The 7302-nt window shown below is 47.3% G+C and overlaps 1 non-coding gene across 1 annotated transcript; it reads right to left on the reverse strand.

Annotated features, from left to right (window-relative positions):
- Positions 1 to 2411: 2411 nt before the first annotated feature.
- On the reverse strand, positions 2412 to 2484 carry trnaa-ugc (transfer RNA alanine (anticodon UGC)). Its single transcript has one exon. It is a non-coding gene; the product is annotated as a tRNA-Ala (tRNA).
- Between the last annotated feature and the right edge of the window lie 4818 nt (positions 2485 to 7302).

Raw genomic sequence — 7302 nt, forward strand, 5'->3', positions numbered from 1 at the left:
CACCTCCCTGAATTTTTTCAATACTTTGTTCGAATCCGCGGTATCGAGTATTCGCAAGTGAGCAACCGCAGAACGGGAAGGCACAGTAATCGTGAATGATGCCGAGAAGAGCCCGAGCCTGCGGAACGCAGACGAGGTCATCGGAAAAGAACAGCAGCCCGAGCTTGAGGAAACAGCGAGAGCTCTGTCTGTCTGTCTGTCTGACTGACCGATCGAAGGCTGATTTGCCTGAAAGTGAGTGCGGTTTGACGTGTTGTTACTCAAAGGCACTCCCTGCTGGTGAGCAGAGGCAAATGCTAGAGCAAAACAGCCGTTTTCGGGCAGACACAAAAAGCTTTCAGGTTTCAGAAAGGAAAGGAGGTCTCCTGTGCCTCAGCGCCAACATGTTAAGCTGTAGGCTGTCTGTAAAGTAAAGAAAACGGCCTTGAGCTAATTTCTGCTTACTCCAAAAGCACGTTCGCTAGTTCCAACCAAAAACCTAAGGATGACTTTTATCTGATAATTGTATTGCAGTCCTCCGCTGTACGAAGGGAAGCAGCCAGGATTGCTCTCTTTGGTAAATATTCACTGTGCGCCTTTTGACACTCCCGGACTCGTGGAGTCACGTGTGCATGACCGAGACTGACTCATTTCCTGCTCAGACCGCAGCGCTGTGGCAGTGTGAGCTGCTACTTTCTCTGCACACCGTGCAGCAGTGGATGTCGTGTCTAATGACAAATCAGAAGATTGTCTGGACAACTCCTCCCTGACTGGATTGTTTTTGCCAACTGTCCATTACTTTATGACTATAGATAGCTTGCAAACTTACCTTATTGGTAATGCTGCCTGGCATTCTCCACCGTTCGTGCGCTTTTCACACAGCAGGGAGTGCATTCGTTTTGTTAACTTTGTAAATCCTGAGTTCAATCCACAGAAAAGATATCAGGACTTGTGAAGCTTTTTTCCATGTCTCACTTCATCTTTCCATCTTTGCTAAACACCAAAATCAAAAACTTTTGCTGACTGCAGCACACCTAAAGATTTGCTGCTCATTGATCTCGATTTATCGAAGCTGAGGATTGACGTGGGTTCTGGATTTGCTGAAAACTGACACCATTTTTGTTTCGGGACAATTCCCCAAGGTAAAAAAGTGAGTGGAAAATGCGGGCATCGATCCCGCTACTTCTCACATGCAAAGCGAGCGCTCTACCATTTGAGCTAATTCCCCTACTTAGCAAGTCCACTTGCCCTTCACAGTAGTCGCTTAACACTCGCCTCCAAACAGCGCCACGAATTGCCACCTCCCTGAATTTTTTCAACCCTTTGTTCCAATCCGCGGTATCGAGTATTCGCAAGTGAGCAACCGCAGAACGGGAAGGCACAGTAATCGTGAATGATGCCGAGAAGAGCCCGAGCCTGCGGAACGCAGACGAGGTCATCGGAAAAGAACAGCAGCCCGAGCTTGAGGAAACAGCGAGAGCTCTGTCTGTCTGTCGGTCTGTCTGACTGATGGAAGGCTGATTTGCCTGAAAGTGAGTGCGGTTTGACGTGTTGTTACTCAAAGGCACTCCCTGCTGGTGAGCAGAGGCAAATGCTAGAGCAAAACAGCCGTTTTCGGGCAGACACAAAAAGCTTTCAATTTTAAGAAAGGAAAGGAGGTCTCCTGTGCCTCAGCGCCAACATGTTAAGCTGTAGGCTGGCTGTAAAGTAAAGAAAACGGCCTTGAGCTAATTTCTGCTTACTCCAAAAGCAGGTTCGCTAGTTCCAACCAAAAACCTAAGGATGACTTTTATCTGATAATTGTATTGCAGTCCTCCGCTGTACGAAGTGAAGCAGCCAGGATTACTCTCTTTGGTAAATATTCACTGTGCGCCTTTTGACACTCCCGGACTCGTGGAGTCACGTGTGCATGACCGAGACTGACTCATTTCCTGCTCAGACCGCAGCGCTGTGGCAGTGTGAGCTGCTACTTTCTCTGCACACCGTGGAGCAGTGGATATCGTGTCTAATGACAAATCAGAAGATTGTCTGGACAACTCCGAGCTGACTGGATTGTTTTTACCAACTGTCCATCACTTTATGACTTTAGATAGCTTGCAAACTAACCTAATTGGCATTGCTGCCTGGCAGTCTCCACCGTTCGTGCGCTTTTCACACAGCAGGGAATATATTAGTTTTATTAACTTTGTAAATCCTGAGTTCAATCCACAGAAAAGATATCAGGACTTGTGAAGCTTTTTTCCATGTCTCACTTCATCTTTCCATCTTTGCTAAACACCAAAATCAAAAACTTTTGCTGACTGCAGCACACCTAAAGATTTGCTGCTCATTGATCTCGATTTATCGAAGCTGAGGATTGACGTGGGTTCTGGATTTGCTGAAAACTGACACCATTTTTGTTTCGGGACAAATCCCCAAGGTAAAAAAGTGAGTGGAAAATGCGGGAATCGATCCCGCTACTTCTCGCATGCAAAGCGAGCGCTCTACCATTTGAGCTAATTCCCCTACTTAGCGAGTCCACTTGCCCTTCACAGTAGTCGCTTTACACTCGCCTCCAAACAGCGCCACGAATTGCCACCTCCCTGAATTTTTTCAATACTTTGTTCGAATCCGCGGTATCGAGTATTCGCAAGTGAGCAACCGCAGAACGGGAAGGCACAGTAATCGTGAATGATGCCGAGAAGAGCCCGAGCCTGCGGAACGCAGACGAGGTCATCGGAAAAGAACAGCAGCCCGAGCTTGAGGAAACAGCGAGAGCTCTGTCTGTCTGTCTGTCTGACTGACCGATCGAAGGCTGATTTGCCTGAAAGTGAGTGCGGTTTGACGTGTTGTTACTCAAAGGCACTCCCTGCTGGTGAGCAGAGGCAAATGCTAGAGCAAAACAGCCGTTTTCGGGCAGACACAAAAAGCTTTCAGGTTTCAGAAAGGAAAGGAGGTCTCCTGTGCCTCAGCGCCAACATGTTAAGCTGTAGGCTGTCTGTAAAGTAAAGAAAACGGCCTTGAGCTAATTTCTGCTTACTCCAAAAGCACGTTCGCTAGTTCCAACCAAAAACCTAAGGATGACTTTTATCTGATAATTGTATTGCAGTCCTCCGCTGTACGAAGGGAAGCAGCCAGGATTGCTCTCTTTGGTAAATATTCACTGTGCGCCTTTTGACACTCCCGGACTCGTGGAGTCACGTGTGCATGACCGAGACTGACTCATTTCCTGCTCAGACCGCAGCGCTGTGGCAGTGTGAGCTGCTACTTTCTCTGCACACCGTGCAGCAGTGGATGTCGTGTCTAATGACAAATCAGAAGATTGTCTGGACAACTCCTACCTGACTGGATTGTTTTTGCCAACTGTCCATTACTTTATGACTATAGATAGCTTGCAAACTTACCTTATTGGTAATGCTGCCTGGCAGTCTCCACCGTTCGTGCGCTTTTCACACAGCAGGGAGTGCATTAGTTTTGTTAACTTTGTAAATCCTGAGTTCAATCCACAGAAAAGATATCAGGACTTGTGAAGCTTTTTTCCATGTCTCACTTCATCTTTCCATCTTTGCTAAACACCAAAATCAAAAACTTTTGCTGACTGCAGCACACCTAAAGATTTGCTGCTCATTGATCTCGATTTATCGAAGCTGAGGATTGACGTGGGTTCTGGATTTGCTGAAAACTGACACCATTTTTGTTTCGGGACAATTCCCCAAGGTAAAAAAGTGAGTGGAAAATGCGGGCAACGATCCCGCTACTTCTCACATGCAAAGCGAGCGCTCTACCATTTGAGCTAATTCCCCTACTTAGCAAGTCCACTTGCCCTTCACAGTAGTCGCTTAACACTCGCCTCCAAACAGCGCCACGAATTGCCACCTCCCTGAATTTTTTCAACCCTTAGTTCCAATCCGCGGTATCGAGTATTCGCAAGTGAGCAACCGCAGAACGGGAAGGCACAGTAATCGTGAATGATGCCGAGAAGAGCCCGAGCCTGCGGAAGGAAGACGAGGTCATCGGAAAAGAACAGCAGCCCGAGCTTGAGGAAACAGCGAGAGCTCTGTCTGTCTGTCTGTCTGACTGACCGATCGAAGGCTGATTTGCCTGAAAGTGAGTGCGGTTTGACGTGTTGTTACTCAAAGGCACTCCCTGCTGGTGAGCAGAGGCAAATGCTAGAGCAAAACAGCCGTTTTCGGGCAGACACAAAAAGCTTTCAGGTTTCAGAAAGGAAAGGAGGTCTCCTGTGCCTCAGCGCCAACATGTTAAGCTGTAGGCTGGCTGTAAAGTAAAGAAAACGGCCTTGAGCTAATTTCTGCTTACTCCAAAAGCAGGTTCGCTAGTTCCAACCAAAAACCTAAGGATGACTTTTATCTGATAATTGTATTGCAGTCCTCCGCTGTACGAAGTGAAGCAGCCAGGATTGCTCTCTTTGGTAAATATTCACTGTGCGCCTTTTGACACTCCCGGACTCGTGGAGTCACGTGTGCATGACCGAGACTGACTCATTTCCTGCTCAGACCGCAGCGCTGTGGCAGTGTGAGCTGCTACTTTCTCTGCACACCGTGGAGCAGTGGATATCGTGTCTAATGACAAATCAGAAGATTGTCTGGACAACTCCGAGCTGACTGGATTGTTTTTTGCCAACTGTCCATCACTTTATGACTTTAGATAGCTTGCAAACTAACCTAATTGGCATTGCTGCCTGGCAGTCTCCACCGTTCGTGCGCTTTTCACACAGCAGGGAATATATTAGTTTTATTAACTTTGTAAATCCTGAGTTCAATCCACAGAAAAGATATCAGGACCTGTGAAGCTTTTTTCCATGTCTCACTTCATCTTTCCATCTTTGCTAAACACTAAAATCAAAAACTTTTGCTTACTGCAGCACACCAAAAGATTTACTGCTCCTTGACCTCAATTCATCGAAGCTGAGGATTGACGTGGGTTCTGAATTTGCTGAAAACTGACACCATTTTTGTTTCGGGACAATTCCCCAAGGTAAAAAAGTGAGTGGAGAATGCGGGCATCGTTCCCGCTACTTCTCGCATGCTAAGCGAGCGCTCTACCATTTGAGCTAATTCCCCTGCTTAGCGAGACCAATTGCCCTTCACAATAGTCGCTTCACACTCGCCTCCAAACAGCGCCACGAATTGCCACCTCCCTGAATTTTTTCAACCCTTTGTTCCAATCCGCGGTATCGAGTATTCGCAAGTGAGCAACCGCAGAACGGGAAGGCACAGTAATCGTGAATGATGCCGAGAAGAGCCCGAGCCTGCGGAACGCAGACGAGGTCATCGGAAAAGAACAGCAGCCCGAGCTTGAGGAAACAGCGAGAGCTCTGTCTGTCTGTCGGTCTGTCTGACTGATGGAAGGCTGATTTGCTTGAAAGTGCGTGCGGTTTGACGTGTTGTTACTCAAAGGCACTCCCTGCTGGTGAGCAGAGGCAAATGCTAGAGCAAAACAGCCGTTTTCGGGCAGACACAAAAAGCTTTCAATTTTAAGAAAGGAAAGGAGGTCTCCTGTGCCTCAGCGCCAACATGTTAAGCTGTAGGCTGGCTGTAAAGTAAAGAAAACGGCCTTGAGCTAATTTCTGCTTACTCCAAAAGCAGGTTCGCTAGTTCCAACCAAAAACCTAAGGATGACTTTTATCTGATAATTGTATTGCAGTCCTCCGCTGTACGAAAGAAGCAGCCAGGATTGCTCTCTTTGGTAAATATTCACTGTGCGCCTTTTGACACTCCCGGACTCGTGGAGTCACGTGTGCATGACCGAGACTGACTCATTTCCTGCTCAGACCGCAGCGCTGTGGCAGTGTGAGCTGCTACTTTCTCTGCACACCGTGCAGCAGTGGATATCGTGTCGAATGACAAATCAGAAGATTGTCTGGACAACTCCGAGCTGACTGGATTGTTTTTTGCCAACTGTCCATCACTTTATGACTTTAGATAGCTTGCAAACTAACCTAATTGGCAGTGCTGCCTGGCAGTCTCCACCGTTCGTGCGCTTTTCACACAGCAGGGAGTATATTAGTTTTATTAACTTTGTAAATCCTGAGTTCAATCCACAGAAAAGATATCAGGGCCTGTGAAGCTTTTTTCCATGTCTCACTTCATCTTTCCATCTTTGCTAAACACTAAAATCAAAAACTTTTGCTTACTGCAGCACACCAAAAGATTTACTGCTCCTTGACCTCAATTCATCGAAGCTGAGGATTGACGTGGGTTCTGGATTTGCTGAAAACTGACACCATTTTTGTTTCGGGACAATTCCCCAAGGTAAAAATGTGAGTGGAAAATGCGGGCATCGATCCCGCTACTTCTCGCATACAAAGCGAGCGCTCTACCATTTGAGCTAATTCCCCTACTTAGCGAGTCCACTTGCCCTTCACAGTAGTCGCTTTACACTCGCCTCCAAACAGCGCCACGAATTGCCACCTCCCTGAATTTTTTCAATACTTTGTTCGAATCCGCGGTTTCGAGTATTCGCAAGTGAGCAACCGCAGAACGGGAAGGCACAGTAATCGTGAATGATGCCGAGAAGAGCCCGAGCCTGCGGAACGCAGACGAGGTCATCGGAAAAGAACAGCAGCCCGAGCTTGAGGAAACAGCGAGAGCTCTGTCTGTCTGTCTGTCTGACTGACCGATCGAAGGCTGATTTGCCTGAAAGTGAGTGCGGTTTGACGTGTTGTTACTCAAAGGCACTCCCTGCTGGTGAGCAGAGGCAAATGCTAGAGCAAAACAGCCGTTTTCGGGCAGACACAAAAAGCTTTCAGGTTTCAGAAAGGAAAGGAGGTCTCCTGTGCCTCAGCGCCAACATGTTAAGCTGTATGCTGTCTGTAAAGTAAAGAAAACGGCCTTGAGCTAATTTCTGCTTACTCCAAAAGCACGTTCGCTAGTTCCAACCAAAAACCTAAGGATGACTTTTATCTGATAATTGTATTGCAGTCCTCCGCTGTACGAAGGGAAGCAGCCAGGATTGCTCTCTTTGGTAAATATTCACTGTGCGCCTTTTGACACTCCCGGACTCGTGGAGTCACGTGTGCATGACCGAGACTGACTCATTTCCTGCTCAGACCGCAGCGCTGTGGCAGTGTGAGCTGCTACTTTCTCTGCACACCGTGCAGCAGTGGATGTCGTGTCTAATGACAAATCAGAAGATTGTCTGGACAACTCCTACCTGACTGGATTGTTTTTGCCAACTGTCCATTACTTTATGACTATAGATAGCTTGCAAACTTACCTTATTGGTAATGCTGCCTGGCAGTCTCCACCGTTCGTGCGCTTTTCACACAGCAGGGAGTGCATTAGTTTTGTTAACTTTGTAAATCCTGAGTTCAATCCACAGAAA

The sequence above is a fragment of the Heptranchias perlo genome, unplaced genomic scaffold, assembly GCF_035084215.1.
Source record: "Heptranchias perlo isolate sHepPer1 unplaced genomic scaffold, sHepPer1.hap1 HAP1_SCAFFOLD_47, whole genome shotgun sequence".
Classification (NCBI taxonomy): Eukaryota; Metazoa; Chordata; class Chondrichthyes; order Hexanchiformes; family Hexanchidae; genus Heptranchias; species Heptranchias perlo.